Raw genomic sequence first — 23,585 nt, 5'->3', positions numbered from 1 at the left:
TTTGTGTCTTTCAGCTCCAACAGTCTTTATAAAGAGCTTGGCTCCAGTGAGGGGTTTTCCACAACAGGGGTATAATGATTTATCCTTATCTCAATGATTGGCTGAAATGTCCATTCTTATGCCATTACAATGCAACATCCAATGGAATTTTGTGGGACATTTAAGAACTTTGGGTTTCTGACTCACAGAAACAAGTCCGCTCTGACACCTTCTAAGGATCTGGAGTACATTAGGGCCAATTTCCATACAGATGTGGGCAAGACCTTTCTTCCAGCTTCACGGGGGAAAAAATGATGTACTCATCTAGACCACCTCCTGAGATGGCAGTTGGCTCCAGTGAGGGAATGGCTTTGGTCCAGGAGGACATGGTAATTATTGTGTTGTTTCTGTTCTCTAGGCTTAATCTGCATTCCTCCGTAGAGGAGGCTGTATTGATTTTCTCCTCTTCTCTTTCAGGTGGCAATGGAGTTCATCATTCCTTGGGCTCGCTTTCACATTGGTCAAGTAGTCTTCCGCATCCTTCTACATTGGTCCCCAACTTCAGGGGACTGTGAGATGTTCATTCCAATAACTCCTGTGGTCAGAGCTCATCTGAGGTGGTGAATGGATTCAGCTACTCACTATCAGGGGACTTCCTTTGCCCACTCAGACCCTCTGATACTGAACACATATGCCTGTAAGGGGGGGGGGGGAGCAGTTCTAGAGAGTTTAAGTGCTCATGAACTTTGGTCGGTCCAGGAGTCCAGTCATTCATTGAACTGGAGAGAGTTGATAGTGGTGCAGAAAGCTCTTTGCGTCCTTTCCACAGCAGAAGGGGTCAGACTTGGTGATCAGGACAGACAACCTAATTGGAAAGGCTTATATCAACCATCAGTTTGCAATGAGAAGTCATTCTCTGAACCAGGTAGCCTTAGAGATGATGACAAGAGCAGAAGTAAATATGCCTTCTATCAGAGCATGCAAATCCAGAGGTGTCTGAGCATTCAAGGACAGATTGAGTTGAGCATGTCCCAGCTCTCAGCAGTTTTCTCTCAATTCCCTGTTTTTGTTGAATCTATGCAGATGGTAATGGGTTCCACTGATACATCTGTTTGCGGATCTCTCAAATGCTCAAGTGCCTCCGTTTTTTTTCCTGAGCAGGGAGCAATCATTCACTGGGAATAGATGCCTTTTTCCAGCTAATGGGTCCCATTTATGCCTTTCCTCCATTTCCCTTCATCTTGAAAGTCCTTCACAGAGTTCAGAGGGAGAGGTGTATCGTATTCTAGCGGTTCGCTTTGGTAATAGACAAAGAATGGATTATCTCATTGTCCCCTATTCCAGTCACCCTTCCAGTCCTGATGGAGATGTCCCTGGGCCGTCTTTGGCTGTTGGTCTGGACATTTAAATTAAAGGTCTTCTGAGAAAAGGTCTTTCTTTGGTTGTCTCCCTTTCCATTCAAGCCTCTAGGAGGGAGTAGACAAGAAGACCATACAATCACCACTGGGCAAATTTTAATAAAAGGTGTATGGTGACAGGGTTATCCTCCCTGGAATGTTCCACAGAGGCGATTCTAGACTTTCTTAGGGTTTCAACAAAAAAGCTCTCAGTCTCTGCTTTGAAGCTTCAGTGGTCTGGCGTCAGAGCCTTTAGATCCCCTCTAAGGGACCTGGATGCTGATTCACTGGTAGGTAGGCATTTTAGTGGATTATTGTTGATTACACCAAAGGTGAAAAAAAAAATCCTCTATGTGATTTTCCACTCGTACTGCCTTTTTTTGCATGGTCCACCCTTTGAACCTTTGGAAGGAAACTCAGAAATATTATCTCACAAAGTTTTTTTTCTGGTTCCCTTAACTTTGTCCATGAGACTGTGGTAATTGGGTTCTCTCAAATGCCACTATACCCATTTGAAAGGTTTTGAGGATAGGGTAGTTGTATTCTTGGGGCCAATTTTCCTTCCCAAAATCAACTTTGATTTCAATAGGAATCAGGAAATGGTACTGTCCTCTCTCTCTGTGATTTCCTCTGACCCTTCCATTGCCTCTCTGGGGGGAGTAAAGACCCGAACTATCTATCTGAAAAGACCTTCTGGATTTAGCTGATCGGATTCATTATTCATCAATTTTGATCATGCTAATAGAGAGGGTAAATCTTCTAGAACTACTTTAGCCAGATGGATCATGACTGTCTCTTCCTTAGTTTTTAAGCATGATGGGGAGGAGTACCCAATGAGGTTTAGGCTCATTCAACAAGGGGCATGGGTGCACCTTGGGCTGAATGGGCAGGACTTTCAGACATTTGTGCAGCAGCAACCTGGGCGTCTTAATCTACTTTCATCTCGTATAGGATAAATGTAGTCAAGCGTACTAAGTCTCACTTTCGTTCCGGTGTAATTTCAAAAGCTGCTTCCCGGAACTCCTTCTGGCTTGCCTATCTTATTTTTTTGTGCTGTGTCTTTGAATACGGCTTGAATGTGGGCATTTTGTGGAGTGTTCTTCATTGCAGTAAAAACTGGGTCTCACTTCCAGATGTTTATGTGATTATATTCTTGCCATTTGCGTTGTGATAAGAGCTTGGGTGTATCCCAACTATGTAAGGAATGGGACGAGGAAGGAGATGAGGACATAATGCTCAGATTACTTACTGGTAGTCTTCATTACTCGATTCTCTCTTTGCTTACAACTCGCTATCCCACCCTTATTCCTTGCCTTCCTATCATGGTTTTCAATTGCAGTTCTTTGCTTTGGTCGGGAGGTGTTTTGGGGAGGGATGGGTTTATGGACGTGGTTTAGGTTGGAGTTGGTAAAAAACAAAGACAGCTTGGGAGAGAATGCGTGAGTGGCATACATGAGGTGAACCTCACTGTGTTAGTAGTGGGAGGAGGAAGAGAAAATCGGAGTAATGAATATTACCGGTAAGTAATCCGAGCATTAGAGCGTGCGCCCGAACACAATGGGCTTTTAATGGCGGCTCATCACAGTTGTCGCTCCGCAGAGTCATTTCTGTTTAAGGCAGCATTGGCAACAGGCAGACTCCAAGCACCGTGTCGGCGAGAAGTGTTTCTCTAGCTTTCAATTATTGCCAATTATAGCTGCTGGGAAGGGGAGGCCGAGCTTTGTATTTACGTCCTTCAATGGGCTCTAATAGCAGAGCCAGCTCACCTTTATTTTTCATGGAGAGTGCTAGGAAAATGTTTTGTTTTTGTTTTTTTGTATGTGTGACTTCAGCACAATGTTTACGACTCTCCTTTCTTCTTCCAGCCCGCTTGTAAATTTGGCTCTGATCTAAGATGCATCCCATGGCACAGTGTGTGACCTTATGAATGGATTTAATGGTCCAATCTGCTTTCCTCAAAGCGCCCGTCACCGATAAAGGACCAGTCTTGCCCTGCTCTGTCCTAAGTGCACCTCTCTGACCAATGCCTTTTCTTGGGTCACTTTCCTGCTTTGGTAAAGAATGGATTTGCTAAAGAAAGAAAGTGCTGGAGGCTTGCGGGCCAGCCACAGCATCTTGGAAATATATTTAGGGCGCTCCTTGGAGATGTTCAGCGCTTCACAAAATGAGATGCTTCCCTTTGTCACAAAGAGTGAGTTCCAGCTCCTGAGGGACAAGGTGTCCTTTCCAGACGAGGGAGGATTGCGCCGGGGGAATTCAAGCTCACATCTGTTTCAAACTGATATTAAACATTTCACACCTGGAGGAAATACAGGAAAGATAAATACAAAATATAAATAAAGAATGACAGCATCTATGCGTATAAATCGACCCCACCTGGCGGCGCTAAAAGAGAGAAACAATAGACAGCCAACCACATGTAGGACAAAGAGGACATGCAGATGACACCCCAGACACCAACTACCAGAAAAGCAGACATACACTGAGAAGGAGGAACCCATGCCTTGAGCAGGCATGTAGAGAACAGCTAGAAAAAGATAGTCATAGATGAGAAGTCACACAGAGACATAGTGCCAACAAGGAACTGTATTGCGCCATTCTTATAGCGCTTGATACTCGTATGTGAGGTGCTTAAGTACTTGCCTACATCGGTAGCATGCTGCACCATGTGGAGTGCATGGCTGGAAATGCATTGTCTTTGCTTTCTATCTGCACAGCTGTTGCATGGAATTCATGAACAACAGCATGTAGTGTCTCTCAAAAGAAGTACAATTCTCTGTATTTTTCCGCTTTTAAAAATAAATACAGACAGGAAACACATTGTTTTCTGTCTGCATTTATCTGTAAATATCTGTAAAACCTGAAAACCAGGAGCCTTAATTATAATTATTTGGCCGACTACTGAGTGTTTTGATGATGGTATTCATGTGGGCAGAGAGGATTGTATATCGTATTGTAATTGCATGTATATATTGCTTACTACCACTGATAAGGCAATAAAGCGCTTTCTGTCAGGCAATCCACTGCTCTAGAACCAAAGGTTTTTTCAGTGGTTATTGTTTGTTATTGGCAGTGCTTACTTTGTAGAAGAATAAGTGCCGGCACAGCTGGCACTGGCGTGTCAAATACCAAGGCTATGTAGTTTGGAATCCACCTCATGCCCTTTTCATCGACTGCCAGACACTCCCTGCCCCTTTATCTCACTCTTGCATGTTCTTGCTTTCTCCCTTTGTCAAGTTTTTTCCGTCTTTTTTTTTCTCCTTTGTTCTGTTTGTGCTTTTTCTCCCTCTTGCTGTCGGAAAATCTCCGATCAGGAAAATTAAGTGCCGGTCCCCAAAAAGGAGGTTTGTGGGAGAGGGTTGCTGTGGATTGCACCTTCCAAGTAATAAATACTAAGTAACAAATTCAATACAAACCGACTGAAGGATGTTCCAACAGTAGATTAAATTATTAGAAGTTAGGTGCGATATTAAGTGGGAGGGTTTACGTGAATTCATGCAAATAATTGGTGGTATTATTAGTTGAGCTACAGGAGATTAGGTAGTCTAAGCTTGCAGTGGTATGACTTGAAAGGAGAGGTTGTGATCTTTGAAATGAGGTGTTGGCAATTTTAAGAAATACAATAATAGGGATTAAGGTGGACATGTCATTTAGAGTGGACTGTGCTCCAAGAGAGGACTCATGCAGAGAATGGAAAGCAAGGGGAGGTTAATTTGAAAGAAAAAAGGAAAGGCAACAAATAGAAATTTCAAGTCAAAGTCAGTTTTCATGGTAATCTACATGTGAGAAATTGGGTTTTTGATTGAGCAGGGTTGTGAGCTTTTCTCAAGCAGCAGCCACAATCCTTGTCAGCATGAACCACAAAAGTCACTAAATTAACATGTGCTTAACCCTCTGGTAGCTTGGCTCAAAAGCAGTCAGGCTTAACTTGATCATGAAAAGCATTTATGCATCAATGAAACAGTAATGAAGTGAGAACACCATGCAACCAAAATAGGGTAAAACATAATAAATCATTTGAAACCAAAGCAACAACAAAATCAAATGAGTAGAACTGGAGTTATGAATTTTTAAAAGTTTTAGTGCAATCTAGTGCCTAAAGTATCAAAGAGCCAACTGTGGAAAACTGGTCATGTGAGGCCAGGACAGTCTTGAAGGTTATGGCCCACCATGATGGAGAGCGGTTCGGATACGAGAAGTGGATTGGGACCTGTCTCGGCTTACCTTCTGACTTGGAAGAAATTTCAGTGAAAATGTCTGAGAAGGCAAAGTTCTGTGGGGCAAGGCAGCCAGATGAGGAGGTATCATCGTCTGGAGCCACTGGACAGAGTCACAATGAAGATTTCGACTTTCAATCTCTTCTTTGGGAGTTGAAAATCTCCAGTGGATGAAGGTGCAGGCTGTAGCGACCAGGGTTGCAGGAAACCAGATGCCCTTTCAGAGAGGAGCCGTAGAACGAGATTTGCTGCTTGGAGAAGAATGTAGAGGGAGCTACTGTGAAGTCAGATCAACCAGCGAGACACCTCAGGTGAATCATTGAGCAGGTAGGTCCCAGTCTCCTCTCAGTTGTCAGGGCACTTTTTGGTAGAAAATGTTCTATGTCGCAAGTTTAGGATTTTGCCTGGTTGGACACCTTGAGCACCACTTATAAGGGTCCAGGACTCGGGGGCACCACTAGGAAGGTCATGATTTATTTCAGGCTGGGTCCAGGTGCACTTTGCAGATTGTTGGAGCTTTTTGAGTCCCTGTAGCTCTGGATGCTCACAGGACAGGAGGCCAGCAAATTAGTCCTTTGAGTAATTTTGGTGATCTTCGATTCGATTCACTTAGAAAAGCAGGTCTCAAGCAGCAGAGCAGCACTCTGAGGGCACAGGCCAGGGCTTTAGTCAGCAGAGTAGTTCTCTTGGTGCAGAAGGCCAGTCCTCTGAAGTACACAGCAGGCCTCATGCAGCAGAGCAATTCTCTGAGAGTCCTCCACAGGTCCAGAAGTGAATCGAAGAAAGGGTCTGAGGGTCTTATGTTTTTCTTAGTACCAGCTTTGAAGAGGAAGACATTTCTAGAGTTTTTCCTCCGCAGAGGGTCCTGGAATTTCCTGCCTCCCTGCTCAGGCTCCACATGGTATGGTGGCACAAAAGAGTAGTGTGAAGTTTTTGTTTGTGTGCTGAGGCAGCTCCTTTTGAAAAGTAAGTGGGGCTGTGCACAACTTCACCCTTCCCATCCTGTCAGGATGGTCCATCCTGCCTACACCTAATTCCACTTTATGCTACTGTCTGGGGGGAATACACAAAGGCTAAATGCCATCTGCGCCTAGTCCTGTGACCTAGGAAACAGACAGTAGGCATCAAATAGTTAGGGCAAGAAAATGCCAACTTTTTAGATACATGAAGAAAACTGGAGCAACATTCCACTCCATCCGGACGCACAACTTGCTCCATAATATATTCACCAAAGTACTCTGTAAATTAATCCATATTTCGATGTTATTCCATATATTCCGATCAATCAATTATTTTCACCAAATTTTGTTTCTGTCACATGTGTGGCAGTGTATGTATAAAACCTTTATTCTGCTCAAGATATGCCTGTCCAGGCCTTTTTCTGGAGCATGGTATATACATAAAAACATTCTTGATAGTGGATCTTATTAACCCAATGCATTTCGGGCTGTCTGTAGCCCTTCTTCTGGCGTTCACTGAAAATTTTAAAACATTGGCATTAGTTTATGTGTCAATGTTTTTATGTATATACCATGCTCTAGAAAAAGGCCTGGACAGGCATATCATACGGAGCAAGCTGTGCGTCCGGATGGAGTGGAATGTTGCTCCAGTTTTCTTCATGTGTTTATATACACGAGGCACTTGGGCAGGCCACGTTACCGAGGATACACGCTTGAAGGATGAAATATTATCAAACAAAGCATGATGAAACAATGATGAATTGAAAGAAACATGGTGTGCACGTGGCAACCTTTTTTGAATTTTACTTTCTAGATATGGCACTTTCGAGCTGTGACTTAAAATATGACTTTGCCATTAAAGAAGATTTTAAATTACAATTCTTCCGACACCAAACATGTTATTTCTACCCATTGCCAAACAAAGTTATCACTGATTAACCTCTTCACTGCGGCGCGAGTTCCGCCGCAGTGCTGGACATTCTAATCACGGGCGTGGTCATGACGGCTCCCGGCCGTCATGAGCACACGCCCACCGTGACTCATGACGGCCGGGAGCCGTCATAAGCATGGAAGAGGTTAAATGTAATTAGGTAACCAAATGATATCCTATTAGAGAGGTAGGCCTCACAGTAGTGGAAACAAATTTTTGAGTTTTTCACTACCCGGACATGGAAAACTTAAAAGTACCTGTCCAATTTGTTAAATAAAATGCACCCTGCCTTTGGGATGCATAGGGCCTACCCTGGGGTCGACTTATTTGTATTAAAAGGGAAGTTTTACGCTTGGCAAAAGGTTTATTTTGGCAAGTTGATTTGGCAGTTTAGTCTGCCCACAGGTTGCAATGGCAGGCCTGAGACATGTTTTAAAGGGCTACTTAAGTGGGTGGTACAATAAGGGCTGCAGGACCACCAGTAGAATTCAATTTACCGGCCCTGGATATATGGTATACTACTTATTAGGGCCTTATAAGTAAATTAAATATGCCTATCTGGTGTAAGCAAATTTCACCATGTTTTAGGAAGTGAGCACAAGCACTTTAGCTCTGGTCAGCAGTGATAAAGTGCATAGAGTTTAAATCCAATAAAAACTAATTCAGCAAACCAGGGGAGAAGGCGAAAAGGTTTGGGGAAAGACCACCATAATGCTGACAGGTCTAATAACAGAGGAATTGTTTTTCAGATTGCATGCAAAGGTAAGCATGCAAAATTGTGAAAATAACCAACATTATGTCTTTAGCAGATCTGCACTCAAATGCAACAATAACCATTTGATCACAGCAACATGTGAAAATATATAGGGTAAATCATGCAAAAATTGAAAAGGAGATTTTGCAAATTCTGGAGCAGATGTCTCCTGAAGTTCAGCTCACATTATTAATTACAAAAGTGAAGTGGGATCCATTTTGGGTGCTGCATGACAAGTAGAGGGTTAAGATAGCTTCTCCAGGCTACTCCTCGCGATACAGGCCATCACCATGCGTGGAAGTCCAAGAAACCACCCCCCACACAGTTATGGCATAGCGAAATGGTCAAGTGGGGTTGCGCTGAAAGCACAGCACTGTGACGGGAGGAGGCCAGGGGATTACGGAAGACCCCAATGGCATTGGAGTGGGATGTAATGTTGGAAGCTTTTAAAATGCAGGAAGTGGATGTCGTGGAACCACATACTAACTCGCAATGATGACTATGGGTACCAGAGCTGGTCTCTGGGCACACCGCTTACAATGGCAGGAATGTGATTCATTGGTCAGTAATAGATAGTAGTGTATTTCATATCAGAACTGTTATTGCTTTGATAGTGACACTGCATGCCGGAATCTGAGGATTAAGATTCACAAAGAGGAGGAGCTACGACAGCAAGCAAGATGGCCGCATAGTCTCCCGGCTCCGCTGACCTCCGTCTTTCGCGCAAAGATCCTGTCATTTATCCTGATATTCCGCCCCATATCCGTGTCTATGAACTAATCTGCAGTCTGATGGAGCAATCCCGAGACTTTTCCGACATTGTGGAGTGGAGTAATGTCGAGGTTTGACTTGAGGCCTAACCCAGTCTGGAAGCCGGGGTCTCGAGTGCTGGTCCAACCGGGTCCTAGTTGAACAACAGCGGACCGGTGAGGGCGGCAGGGTCCGGTCCATGGAACTTTCGACATCTTTTGGATTGCTTTGCTGCCGATCTGCTGCCTGGTCTTGTATCGAAGGTGAGGAGGCGAGTGACGCCCGAGGCGGTGTGGCGGGGGTCCCTGACCCGGAGGCCTAGCGCTTGCATCGCCGGTGCCTTTGGGTTGGAGACTTGGTGCGCACGAACGCATGTTGACGATCTGTCCCTCACGGTTCATTCCTGCTCCGACTAATCTTCCCCCGGGGAGGGCGACTCTCCAATGGGATCACTATGCCTGATGTTATGCGAAACCCGGCGGAGCGGGCTAAGTGCGGCCCGTCATTGCGGTCAGTGCTGGCAGCCCTCGAGGCACTTCAGGTGACTATGGAGGCCCAGGTCTGGAAACTGATGTCAGCAGCGGATGGAATTATAAGATCGGGACCGGACCCTGACTCATTGCCCGGGACCCGGCGGCCAACTCTACTCCCGATAGACACCCCAGCGGTGCATTCAGACCCGGTGCATGGAGCTGTGCCTGCCCCTACAGAAGTGGAACTGATTGAACATGCTGAGATCTGCGTATTAACTATATGGTCGGAAACTTTGGTTTCGCTACCAGCGGAACACTTAACTGCTGTTCCCACTCTGGAAACTTTTGGTCGGAACTGTGAACTGTTTTGGATTGTGTCGCACCCCCTTCCCAGCTGGTCCATTAAGATGGCGGATGGGACAGTGTCTGGCCTTGGAGTCGGGTAGGAGCATCGTTGGAACCGGCCATCTACTTTGGGATTTGCCATCCTTTCTCCATCTAACAGACTATATTTTGGCAACTTCTGTGTATATTTTGATAATTTGACGATGGGGCTCTACTTATCGGAGGGAATCAGCAAATTTGATCGACGGGGTCAAGGCTGAGACTGTTGTTTTGGGTTTCACACTGTGGTTTCATCGGTAACGGGATTGCTTTACTAGGTTAACGGAGACCAGGCGGGGTTTATAGTTTCCTCCGGTGCAATTTTCAATTGTGTTCTGCTCGATTGTGTCAGCTTTGTGGGGGACTCTATGTTAAGGCGGTGGGGGGAGACCGGGAATGCGTACGATAAGCCCTCCTCCATTTCTACTTTTAGTGTAGGGGTTTAGTTCTTCTTTATTTCTCTTTGTTCTTTCTATATTTCGGGTTTCAGTTATTTGGGGCGACAGCCACGCTGCTAGTGGGGTAGGCCATAGTCATCTGCAGGGATGCAGGGTGGGGGTTTGGGGGAGGGGATTTTTTTGTTTTGCTTTTATTTTTTCTATAACCTTTTTTCTCTTTTGTAGCTTTTCTTTTGCCTTTTCTTTTCTTTCTTCCTTTTTTGGGTCAGCGTAGTGGGTCCACTCTTCAGTCAATTATCGATTTTTCTTATCTGTGCCTATACTTTTCACGGTATTTCAGTATCATTGGGCGGGCGAACTGTGATTGTATGCTTGTTTATTCTGAATTGCATGTCTTAGCGTCACTGTCCTAAATGAGATCGATCTAACTGTGGAAATCCTACTATTTTGCCCGCCCTTTACGCGACTCTGTGATATTGTATGGCACCTGATCCTTCTATTTTTATATTGTAAAATGAAGCCTTTAGAATCCTGTCATTCGCATGGTATGCTTAATAGCCAGTTTTAACCGAATTTATGGTACTTTCGCTTCCCGGGCTGCCGAGCCGTGTCCTAACTGACTTGCTGTAATGAAACCGATTAGCGGCCGGCCCTGGTGGTTGTAGGTCCATATTTGTAACTGGTTGAAATAACAATAAAGGTTTTCCCAAAAAAAAAAAAAAGATTCACAAAGAGAGGATTGTAATGAGATAAAGGACTGGTGGGAGGGGGGTGGGGAAACAAGTTGGGGGCATTGGGTACAGAATGTTACAGACAATTATGATGCACAGCAAGCTCATTGTTTTTTTTCTTTTCTTTATTAATATGTCCAATGATGCAGTACTGATGCAATATGTACCATTTCAAGGATTAGTGTAATGTGCTAGTGATATGATATAAGTATGTAAATCGAAAAAATTCATAAAACTTTGTTCCAAAAAAAAAGATAGCTTCTCCAGGCAGTTGAAGTGTGTTAGAACCGGCTGTCTCTAGTTGGCAGAGGTATACACTTCTGACAAATAGGGACACTCCTTTTCTAGTCAGGGCAAGGGGATCACACCCTTCGATAACCCCTGCTCACCCCCTTGGTAGCTTGGCAGAGCAGAACAGGCTTATCTCAGAGGCTGTGTGTTAAGCAATTATGACCACATACAGTAATACAGTGAATACACTACAAATGGACACGACACAGTAGTATTATAAAAATAAGTATTTTTATATAAGGCTTAGCACAAGACCAAAATAACGGCAAAACTGTACACAATCGGAATAAATACGTTCGGGAAGGAAAAAGGATAGTTCAAAGGTAGTTTCTTCTTTAGCACAAAAGTCTTTAGTATCAAGCAATTCTTCTTCTTGGAAACACAGTTCTTTAGCAACAGGGTAACTCACACGGGAGCTACACAACGCTGGGCAGAGATAATCCACAGGTTCGGCGTCGACCGCGAGGAGCGCTGCGTCGGGCCTGGAGTCACACGGACCCCCAACAACACAGTACCTTAGGAAAATGAAGCACACGATGATCAGCGGCGTCGAGCAATCCGGCGTCGCGTCTTCGGTGTCGATCAGGCCTCAGCAGGCGTTGTCGATGATGCAGTTGCACAGAGTGAGCAGCGCTCACGGCGTCGAAGGGCACACGGTTGATGCGATCAGCAGCGGGGCAGACACGAGGTCCTCTGGAGTTAGAGCCGTACTCCTACTCACTGGCGTTGCTGCTGGCGTCGGTTGGACCCAGCGTCCGGTCGTCGTGATGCTGTTCTTTTTAGAGGTGCTGGATTCAAACTTCCAGCGGGTAGCACTTTTTAGCAGGTGAAGTCTTTTGGCCCTGTGACTTCGGCAGGAGACTGGCACTCTTCCAGTCCTTGGAGATTTTCTTAGCAAGCGTGAGAGTACACACAAAGTTCCTCTCTCCTGGTTCCTTGGCAAAAATAAAGAAGCACTGCAGGATTCCCCCAACAACAGCACACTGGCAGAAGGGGTAAGCAGTCCTTTAGATCAGCAGGCTTCTTGTCCTTGGTTACAGGGTTCCTTGTCAGAAGTGATCTGATTTCCTAGTTCAGGGGTCCTCCTCTTATACCCCTTTTCGTCTTTGATCCCTTTGTCTATGCCGGGGGTTTCCCAACATCCTGGGTCTGTGGTGGGTGGAGCTAGGCAGTAGCACCTGGCCTATTCATTGAGCCGGGCCGGGTCCTCAGACGCCCCGCAGGAGGTGGAGCCAGCATTGACACTGGCAGGAGCAGAGCTATCGCCCTCCTGGCAGGAGGTGGGGCCAGGATCGTCCATGGCAGGTACAGAGCCATCCGTCGCTCGGCAGGAGGTGGAGCCAGCATTGTATCAGGCAAGGCAGGCTATCAACAACTGCTCTCCCCCTACTCTCAATGTAATGTCCCACTCATCCCACACTGACTCATCCAGACCTCTTGGAGCCACCCAGCTCCTGTCACACACACGCAAGACCAGCAGAGACCAGATATGGTTAGACAAGAAAATAGACACTTTCTAAAAGTGCTATTTTCGAACCCAGAGTCCAAAAACCATCCACACCAACGGATGCGTAATTAAACCCCGAGTTCAGGGATACCAAACTCGACATTGCACCATGCTCCCCGAGCCAGCTAGGATTATAGCGTTAATAATCCCGGCGGCCCATTCTATCCAACGGAGAGCAGGCTACCTCGCAATAGTGAAGCCCTAAGATGGCGGCACTTCACTATCAGGACATGCCAACTTGGTCAGGCTTGTCCTACCTTACACTTACAATGCACCCTGCCCACGGGCCTACCATAGGGGTGACTAACATGAAGCTAAGGGAAGGTTGGAGGGGCTGGCAGGTAGGTATACCTGCGCAGCCGACGTGACAGTGCAGGACTGCACGTGGGTCTCGCAATGACCGACCCATAGACATTCTTTTACAAGGCCGCTCCTGTGGGTGGCACAACACGTGCTGCAAGCCCACGAGCGGCATTTGTATTTACAAGCCCCGGCACTCCTGGTGCACTAGACGAGGGACTGACAGTAAACCAAATAAGCCAAACATGGATACAATAGATACATCATTTTAACATAGGGAGCACTTGCGCTATGGCACTGATCAGCAGTGACACGGCGCCCAAAGCATATACCAGCAAAACATCGTAACACAGTAGAGGCAAACAGAAAAAATGGAGGAGAGACTCAAGCCAATGATGTCAGGTCTAACACGTGTCCCCTCCAGCTGAAATGTGGGGAGAACTACCCTTAACCTAGGGAGTCCTCATCACTAAGGCGGAAAAATCTGGACAGACCATCAGCATTGGCGTGATCTGTACCAGGGCGGTGTTCCACCGTAAAGTCCATCCCCTGTAGAGCAATGGACCACCTCAACAGTTTTGGATTCTCACCCCTCATTTGCATTAACCATCTGAGGGGCCTGTGGTCTGTCTGAACCCGGAAGTGAGTCCCAAACAGGTAGGGTCTTAGCTTCTTCAGCGCCCAGACCACAGCAAATGCTTCTCTCTCTATCGCACTCCACCTCGTTTCCCTGGGAAGTAACCTCCTACTGATGAAGGCTACAGGCAAGTCTCGGCCCTCTTCATTCACCTGAGCTAGAACAGCCCCCACGCCATGCTCTGAAGCGTCCGTCTGAACAATGAATTCTTTCGAAAAGTCGGGTGCTTGGAGTATAGGTGCTGTGCACATTGCAGTTTTCAGGGTGTCAAAGGCCGTTTGACAGGCATCAGTCCAGATCACGTTTCGTGGCTGCTTCCTGGAAGTCAGCGAAGTCAAGGGGTGCACAATGTTACCGTAATCCTTGACAATCCTCCTGTAATAACCCGTGAGTCCTAAGAAGGCTCTCACCTGTGTTTGGGTTTTGGGCGGTGCCCAAGCCAGGATGGTATCAATCTTGGGTTGCAGGGGGGCAACCTTGCCGCTCCCTACTTGGTGCCCCAAGTACACCACAGAACCCTGCCCAATCTGGCACTTACTGGCCTTGATTGTGAGGCCTGCTCCGCGCAGGGCCAACAACACTTCCTGGAGGTGGCGCAAGTGTTCCTCCCAGCTGGCGCTGAACACTGCGATGTTGTCCAGGTAGGCGGCGCTGAATTCCTCCAGTCCAGCCAAGACCTGGTTGACCAACCTCTGGAAGGTGGCGGGGGCATTCTTCATCCCAAAGGGCATCACCCGGAACTGGTATAGCCCATCTGGTGTGGAGAATGCTGACCTCTCTTTTGCCCCATCAGTCAAGGCGATCTGCCAGTACCCAGACGTTAAGTCAAACGTACTAAGGTACCGGGCAGCCCCCAACCGATCGATGAGCTCATCAGCTCTGGGGATGGGGTGCGCGTCAGTCTTCGTGACTGAATTGAGCCCTCGGTAGTCCACGCAGAACCGGAGTTCTGGTGAAGCACCAGGCGCTGCAGCCTTCGGGACCAAGACCACTGGGCTGGCCCAAGGACTGCTAGAGGACTCAATCACCCCCAATGCGAACATTTTGGAGACCTCCTCCTTAATGTACGCTCGGACCTTGTCAGTCACCCTGTAAGCCTTGTGCTTCACAGGAGGGCTGTCTCCGGTGTCAACGTCATGGACACACCAATGCGTGACACCCGGAACCAAGGAAAACAGATCCGGGAATTGTCCCAACAGTTGGCGACAATCCTGTTTCTGCTCAAGGGTCAGTGTGTCAGAGAGGACCACACCATCCACTGACCCATCCTGCTCCTTAGCATACAGGAGGTCAGGAAGAGGCTCACTCTCCTCCTCCGTTCCATCATCTGTCGCTAAGAGCATGCCCACTTCGGACCTTTCTAAGTGGGGCTTCAAACGGTTGACATGCAGGACCCGCAAGGGGTTCCTGGGAGATTTCAAGTCCACCAAGTAGGTGACATCGCTCTTCTTCTCCACAACCTTAAACGGTCCCGTCCACCTGTCCTTGAGCGCACAAGGTTCCACAGGGGACATGACCCACACTTCCTGACCAGGCTGAAGCTCTACCAGAGTGGCATTCCGGTCGTACCATCGCTTCATCTCCTCCTGGCTGGCCTCCAGATTTGCCTGAGCAAGTTCTCTGAAGCGCCGAGTCTGGTTCCGAAAGGCCAGCATGTAGCTGTATACATCCTGGGGAGGTTTCCTGGGAGATTGCTCCCAGCCTTCCTTGACCAGACTCAGAGGTCCTCTTACCGGGTGACCGTATAAGAGCCCAAAGGGACTGAACCCTAGAGCCTTCTGCGGCACCTCACGGTAAGCAAACAACAGGCATGGCAAGAGGACGTCCCATTTCCGCCTCATTGGTTCTTCAAGACCCATAATCATGCCTTTCAGGGTCCGGTTGAATCTCTCAACCAGCCCGTTTCCTTGAGGGTGGTAAGGAGTGGTGAACTTGTAGGTTACCCCACACTCCTTCCACAGAGACTTCATATAGTTCGAAATGAAGTTGGTGCCTCGGTCGGACACCACCTCTCTGGGGAACCCCATCCGGGAGAAAACACCCATCAGTGCCCGTCCCACCACGGGGGCCGTCACTGTCCTGAGAGGGATGGCTTCCGGGTACCTTGTGGCATGGTCCACCAAGACCAGGATGAACCTGTTGCCCAGGGCTGTCTTGGGGTCCAGGGGCCCAACAATGTCAATACCCACCCGGTCAAAGGGGGTGCTGACTACCGGAAAAGGTTGGAGGGGAGCCTTCTGCTTCCTTCCGCTTTTCCCACTTGCCTGGCAAGTGCGACAAGTCTTGCAATGGATGTCTACATCCCTACGCATCTGAGGCCAATAAAAATGGGTGACAAGCCTGTCATAGGTCTTGTCCTGCCCCAGATGTCCAGCTAACGGTACGTCATGAGCCAAACCCAGTAGGAAGGCTCTGAAGCGCTGGGGTACCACCAGCACACGGGCTGACCCAGGCTCAGCAGCCTTAGGCTCGCTATACAGGAGGTCGTTCTCCCAGTACACAAAATGTGACCCTGACTGATCACCTGAGGATTGGGCTGAGGCCTGCTGCCTCATGCCCACAAGAGAAGGGCACTCTTTCTGTTCCGCACAGAATTCCTCCCTGGAGGGACCACCATCCTGCTGCCAGTGGGTCAGCTCGGGCAGATCTCCCAGTTCGGCAATTTGTTCCCCGGTGGGCTCCAGGGCATCCCCCTCAGGGTCTACCTCCTTCTGGACCACGGGAACAACGGGGGCCGGTTTCCCGCGCCTCCTGCCTCTTCTCTTCACAGCTGGGTCCTGGGCCGTACTTTCAGGCTCCGGGACCCCATCAACACCCTTACTCGCTGTCATGGATCGAGTGGTTGCACACAGCCACTCTGGCACACCCAACATTTTCAAGTGCGCCGCTCTCTCCACCTTAGCCCAAGGGGAGTCTTCCAAATCATTGCCCAGGAGACAGTCGACAGGCATGGCGGGCCTCACAGCAACTTGAAGAGTACCTGAAACTCCCCCCCATTCAAAGGAAACCTGAGCCACCTCACACTCTTTCTGGGAGTTATCGGCAGCTATCACGGGGTAGAATGCGTGGGGAACCACCTGCTCTCTGGACACCAAGTGACACTTGACAGCTGTCACACTCGCTCCGGTGTCTCTGAGGGCTTCCACTCTATGGCCATTAATGGTCACCCACTGCCTATATTTACTAGTGTTACTAGGCAGAGGGGGTGGAGGGACCATTTGCATGTCTCCTAGCGAGACCAGGGACATTTCTGCGGGACCCCTCCCACCATGGACAACCATCTCCTCCCCTCCCAAGGCTACACTTGCCAACTGACGAGGGGGTGCACGCGGCGGTGCATTCGAATCCTTCTTGGGACACTGGGGGTCATAAAACCGGTGTCCCACCTGCCCACAACCGTAGCAGGTTAGGGGGCCCCTATGAACAGGTTTACCCGTCGGGCCCCTGACTTCTTCTCAGGGGGAGGCTGGGAACCCTTCCCTTGGTTCCCTTGGGGATTACTTTGGGGCCCTTTCTGAGACTCCTTCTGTTTACCCTTGTCCCCCCCACTCTTCTGCTGGGGACCCTGCCCACCTTTGGCTGAGTCTCCCACTGGACCCTTGTGGACCCTGGTACTGACCCAGCGGTCCGCCTCCTCAGCAAGTTTTCTAGGGTTAGATATCTTGCTATCAATCAGGTGCTGGCGCAGCTCTGGAAAACAGTTATTAGACAAGTGCTCCCACGCAAACAAATCATAGAGAGCTTCATAACTTTCCACTTTGCTGCCCTTTACCCAACCATCCATGGCTCTGCAAAAATAAGACACATATTCAACCCACGTCGTACCAGGCAACTTCTTACATTCTCTAAAAGCTTGTCTGTACTGCTCGGGGGTTAAACCATATCGCAACATTAAAGCATCTTTCATATGAGCATACGACATCCTATCCGCAACAGGCATGTCTAACAGGGTATCTCTTCCCTCATTCACAAAGCGACCCCACAACCCTGCTCCCCAATTCTTCTCAGGGACCTGGTGGGCCAACAATGCTAACTCATACGCTTTAAACCATTGACCAATATCCTCATTCTTATTGTAATCTTTGATCACATCTTTCGGGAAGTAAAACTTACTTTCTGCAGGCTCGGATGGAATGCTGCCACCAGAGGGATTCAACTCTAACTTTTTAGCTTGGATATCCAGTTCCCTCAACCTGGCTTCACGCTCCAAAGCTAACTTCTCTCGTTCAAACTCCAACTTTTTTATCTCTAAATCAGCTTCCCTTCTACCTCTTGCATTTTCTAACTCCAACTGCCCATTTATCTTTAGCCTTGCCATCTCCATGTTGTAAGCTCGCTCTTTCGCCCTTTCTTCTCTTTCTTCAGGGGAAAGACCTTTGGAGGAAACACTGCTTCCGGGAGAGGGCACAGGTCCATTCACTGGCACCTCCTCATCCCCTTCCTCTGTGGGTACCACCACCACATCAGAGGGATTTCTGGACTCCCACCAGGCCTGCAATGCTTTATAAAAATCATCTTTTCTTGAGAGGCCGGTGGTAGGAACTTCAAACTGGTTGCAAAAGTGTTTCAGCTCATCTTTCTTGTATTTCTTTAGCTTACTCCTCTCGAACTCCTCCACAACAACGATAGCAGGGGCAGTGACTCCGTTGTCACTCATGGTTAAACTGGCAGTGTTCAGAAAATCAAGTTTCAGGAAAGCGGAGAACAAAAATAGGATCCTTCCGAATCAGATTGTGACTGCGTTATGGTCTGCTTTCACTACGTAGCGCACACTAATCACTGTACATGGGTCATAAATGCAAGGTCCAAATCCTCACCGCTGCATCCAATGTTAGAACCGGCTGTCTCTAGTTGGCAGAGGTATACACTTCTGACAAGTAGGGACACTCCTTTTCTAGTCAGGGCAAGGGGATCACACCCTTCGATAACCCCTGCTCACCCCCTTGGTAGCTTGGCAGAGCAGAACAGGCTTATCTCAGAGGCTGTGTGTTAAGCAATTATGACCACATACAGTAATACAGTGAATACACTACAAATGGACACGACACAGTAGTATTATAAAAATAAGTATTTTTATATAAGGCTTAGCACAAGACCAAAATAACGGCAAAACTGTACACAATCGGAATAAATACGTTCGGGAAGGAAAAAGGATAGTTCAAAGGTAGTTTCTTCTTTAGCACAAAAGTCTTTAGTATCAAGCAATTCTTCTTCTTGGAAACACAGTTCTTTAGCAACAGGGTAACTCACACGGGAGCTACACAACGCTGGGCAGAGATAATCCACAGGTTCGGCGTCGACCGCGAGGAGCGCTGCGTCGGGCCTGGAGTCACACGGACCCCCAACAACACAGTACCTTAGGAAAATGAAGCACACGATGATCAGCGGCGTCGAGCAATCCGGCGTCGCGTCTTCGGTGTCGATCAGGCCTCAGCAGGCGTTGTCGATGATGCAGTTGCACAGAGTGAGCAGCGCTCACGGCGTCGAAGGGCACACGGTTGATGCGATCAGCAGCGGGGCAGACACGAGGTCCTCTGGAGTTAGAGCCGTACTCCTACTCACTGGCGTTGCTGCTGGCGTCGGTTGGACCCAGCGTCCGGTCGTCGTGATGCTGTTCTTTTTAGAGGTGCTGGATTCAAACTTCCAGCGGGTAGCACTTTTTAGCAGGTGAAGTCTTTGGCCCTGTGACTTCGGCAGGAGACTGGCACTCTTCCAGTCCTTGGAGATTTTCTTAGCAAGCGTGAGAGTACACACAAAGTTCCTCTCTCCTGGTTCCTTGGCAAAAATAAAGAAGCACTGCAGGATTCCCCCAACAACAGCACACTGGCAGAAGGGGTAAGCAGTCCTTTAGATCAGCAGGCTTCTTGTCCTTGGTTACAGGGTTCCTTGTCAGAAGTGATCTGATTTCCTAGTTCAGGGGTCCTCCTCTTATACCCCTTTTCGTCTTTGATCCCTTTGTCTATGCCGGGGGTTTCCCAACATCCTGGGTCTGTGGTGGGTGGAGCTAGGCAGTAGCACCTGGCCTATTAATTGAGCCGGGCCGGGTCCTCAGACGCCCCGCAGGAGGTGGAGCCAGCATTGACACTGGCAGGAGCAGAGCTATCGCCCTCCTGGCAGGAGGTGGGGCCAGGATCGTCCATGGCAGGTACAGAGCCATCCGTCGCTCGGCAGGAGGTGGAGCCAGCATTGTATCAGGCAAGGCAGGCTATCAACAACTACTCTCCCCCTACTCTCAACGTAATGTCCCACTCATCCCACACTGACTCATCCAGACCTCTTGGAGCCACCCAGCTCCTGTCACACACACGCAAGACCAGCAGAGACCAGATATGGTTAGACAAGAAAATAGACACTTTCTAAAAGTGCTATTTTCGAACCCAGAGTCCAAAAACCATCCACACCAACAGATGCGTAATTAAACCCCGAGTTCAGGGATACCAAACTCGACATTGCACCATGCTCCCCGAGCCAGCTAGGATTATAGCGTTAATAATCCCGGCGGCCCATTCTATCCAACGGAGAGCAGGCTACCTCGCAATAGTGAAGCCCTAAGATGGCGGCACTTCACTATCAGGACATGCCAACTTGGTCAGGCTTGTCCTACCTTACACTTACAATGCACCCTGCCCACGGGCCTACCATAGGGGTGACTAACATGAAGCTAAGGGAAGGTTGGAGGGGCTGGCAGGTAGGTATACCTGCGCAGCCGCCGTGACAGTGCAGGACTGCACGTGGGTCTCGCAATGACCGACCCGTAGACATTCTTTTACAAGGCCGCTCCTGTGGGTGGCACAACACGTGCTGCAAGCCCACGAGCGGCATTTGTATTTACAAGCCCCGGCACTCCTGGTGCACTAGACGAGGGACTGACAGTAAACCAAATAAGCCAAACATGGATACAATAGATACATCATTTTAACATAGGGAGCACTTGCGCTATGGCACTGATCAGCAGTGACACGGCGCCCAAAGCATATACCAGCAAAACATCGTAACACAGTAGAGGCAAACAGAAAAAATGGAGGAGAGACTCAAGCTAATGATGTCAGGTCTAACAAAGTGTATTGCCTGCCTTCCTGTGCCTGGAAAGTGTAGACCCAGATAATGAATGACGTGGGGAGGGTGTAAACAGGGCTACTTCTAGAAATTCCATGAACATTGTTAGCAAGGGGTTACTGGTTAGTTTTTCATGAGCACTGCAATTCAGTAGATGGCAGGGGCAGGGTCGGACTTAGCGGGCACCAGGCGTTCTCCCGGTAAGTCAGAAGGGTGGTAGCCGGCTTTGGAGTGATAGGGGCTGTTTTTGTTTTTGTTTTTTTGTTACTGGGAGCCGGTTTTGCAGCAGTGCTGCAATATCTACCCCCTGTACAAAAGCAGCAGCAGTTTCCAACCAGCACTCCCCCACCCCATGGCCAGTCTGACTTAATTGCCAGGGCTGGTTTGCATTCTCAGTCTGGTCACAGGACTGTAGTTGCTGTTTTTAAGAGGAGGAACTTTCAAAGCCAGGTCTGTCCCTAATTGCTTCTTTAGGAACATTAATGACAGCCAGGTTCAGAGTTCTCACACTTCATTGTGCCCATATGCTGAGTACTCCTGCTTGGAGCTGGCCCCAGGCAGCATGCTGTGAGAAGCATCACTTTGCTTGAAAGCAGGGAGTCTCAGGAGAACACTTGAAAAAGGAACCAAAGCGAATCAGTTCTGCAGCATGAGACGCTGGCTGCACTCTCTTTGGTGCCATTTGCAGTCCTTCATCTCACTGCCAGTAAAATGCAACATTAACTGCTCAGCAGAGTGTGAATTATGTTAAAAGAAGCAGCCCATATATGTTGCTTTATCTGTATGTGTATTTGTGGGTGGCTAATTCCTTTAGTTAAAGCATTTCCATGTGAAGCTTCAGTGCCCTGTACAACATTTTCAAAACAACCAAGATATAATGTAGGATGGAGACAGAACACTTAAGAATGCGGAAAGTACGCTGCAAGGAACGTATCCCAGGCACTGAATGTATGTGCCTTTAACCCCTTCGATGCGGATGACAAAGCCAGCTCGTCATGGGCGTTACCTGCGCTACGCGGATGATGAGCTGGCTTTGTCACGTTACCCGCGATTTTCACATTTCAACGCACAGCGGGAAAACCCGCTAGTGTGCATGCGGTTAAAGAAAAGTAAATAAACACATTCTAGGTCAAGTATCGAAGGGCAACCTGTTGAGTTCTTTGCTTGTTTTTTTAGCCATGTCAGTAATCCATGCACAATTATATTGTGCGCATATATTATAACATATTTATGGCTTTCTTTTACTGAAATTCTACATCATGTAAGATATTACAACAGAAGTTAATACTTTTATGCAAGTCAACTAGTTATATGTTCAATCAATCAATTAAAACTTTATTCGGCCACATGTTGGCCATAAAAGTACATGCTTTTTAAAAAGACATTGATGTTGTAAGTTAAAATAGAGAACGTTATAGAGACACAAAGGGCAGATATTTTCTAATGACCCAAATCATGAATGTAAACCCACCATATTATTTCGTTTACGGATCGCCCTAGACAGAAAACATGCAACCCCATTACAAACGAAGGGGGAAGAAAGCATTTGTAGGTAGGTCAGTGCTGGCCTAACTTGTGCAAAATAGCAATCTTTAAAAAGTGGTAGAATATATTTAACTCTCAGTTCAGTATAAAAGCCACAGAAGAACATAAAGTGCAATATATCTTGTTCGGTATATGTTATTACTTAAGGGGTGCAAAACTTGCCCACCACACTCTTAAAAGGCCTGCCTGTGCCAAACAACAAATCTTGGGATAATGACCACTCTTGACTCGCTTGGGTTGTGAAAAAGCATGCTTTATGTGGATGCTAACAGAGATCACACATGTGTAACCTTTTGTTTAGCCACACATTCTGACCCTACTACCTCTTGTTCTAACAGTAAGTTATGCACCCCTCTCTCCAGTCCCTAATTGATATCCATCAATTTTTATGTCCAACCCCTTTCCAATAACTTCTGGCAAACATCAACAAATTTACCCATGGATAAACTTTCTATTTTTTGCCCTTGCATTACTACCTATTCTGGGGGCTTATTTACAAGCCCACAGCACCGCCGGTGCTTCACTTTTTTTGATGCTCGGGCGGCGCAGTGTGCCTGCCCATATGTAGAAGGTCATGTAAACCCATTGTGTGTGACTTTTCATGGCCTTGTAAATATGGCCACCTTTCACGCATTACTCTATGTGAAAGGGCATTCCATGGGTGTTGCTGTGGGTGTTCCCACACAACATCCATGGAACCTGATGCATTCCCAGATTTACAAGGTCAGATTCCTACGCCTCCCCAGCGGAGGTGTAAAGAAGCAAAGAGGAGAAATATATTTATTCCTCCTCATTTTTCTCATTTCTATGTGTGCTGCTGGAAAGAGGAAAACACCACTTGTGATTGTTTTACTGCAGGAAGGTATCCCTTCCTCCACAAAAAAAAATCACACCTACAACACAGACAACCTTGCACCATGGCGCAAGGGTGCTTGCATTGGCACATGTCAGCCCATTTTGCACCAGCACAGGGGGAAAAGACAGGAATGCATCTCATCCTGTAGATACGATGCATTCCTACCCTTTTCTTTTGACTCACGGCGGCGCAGCATTAAGGCTTTCCTTGTTGCGGTGCATCAAAATATTGTATATGTGGCCTTTTCTTTTGCCTGCCCGCACAAGGCTCAAGTGGCCACACATTATGATTCCAATGCTGCTTTCTGGTACTTCTTCCAACTTAAAAGTACCATCTCATCCTGCTGTTTTCTCCTGAGCACTCTTCCTGACTGCTTCCAGTGACTATGTATCTTGTAATATAATAGCATTTTTAAACACG

Source organism: Lissotriton vulgaris, chromosome 9 (assembly GCF_964263255.1).
Source record: "Lissotriton vulgaris chromosome 9, aLisVul1.2, whole genome shotgun sequence".
Lineage (NCBI taxonomy): Eukaryota > Metazoa > Chordata > Amphibia > Caudata > Salamandridae > Lissotriton > Lissotriton vulgaris.
This window is presented reverse-complemented; position numbering follows the sequence as displayed.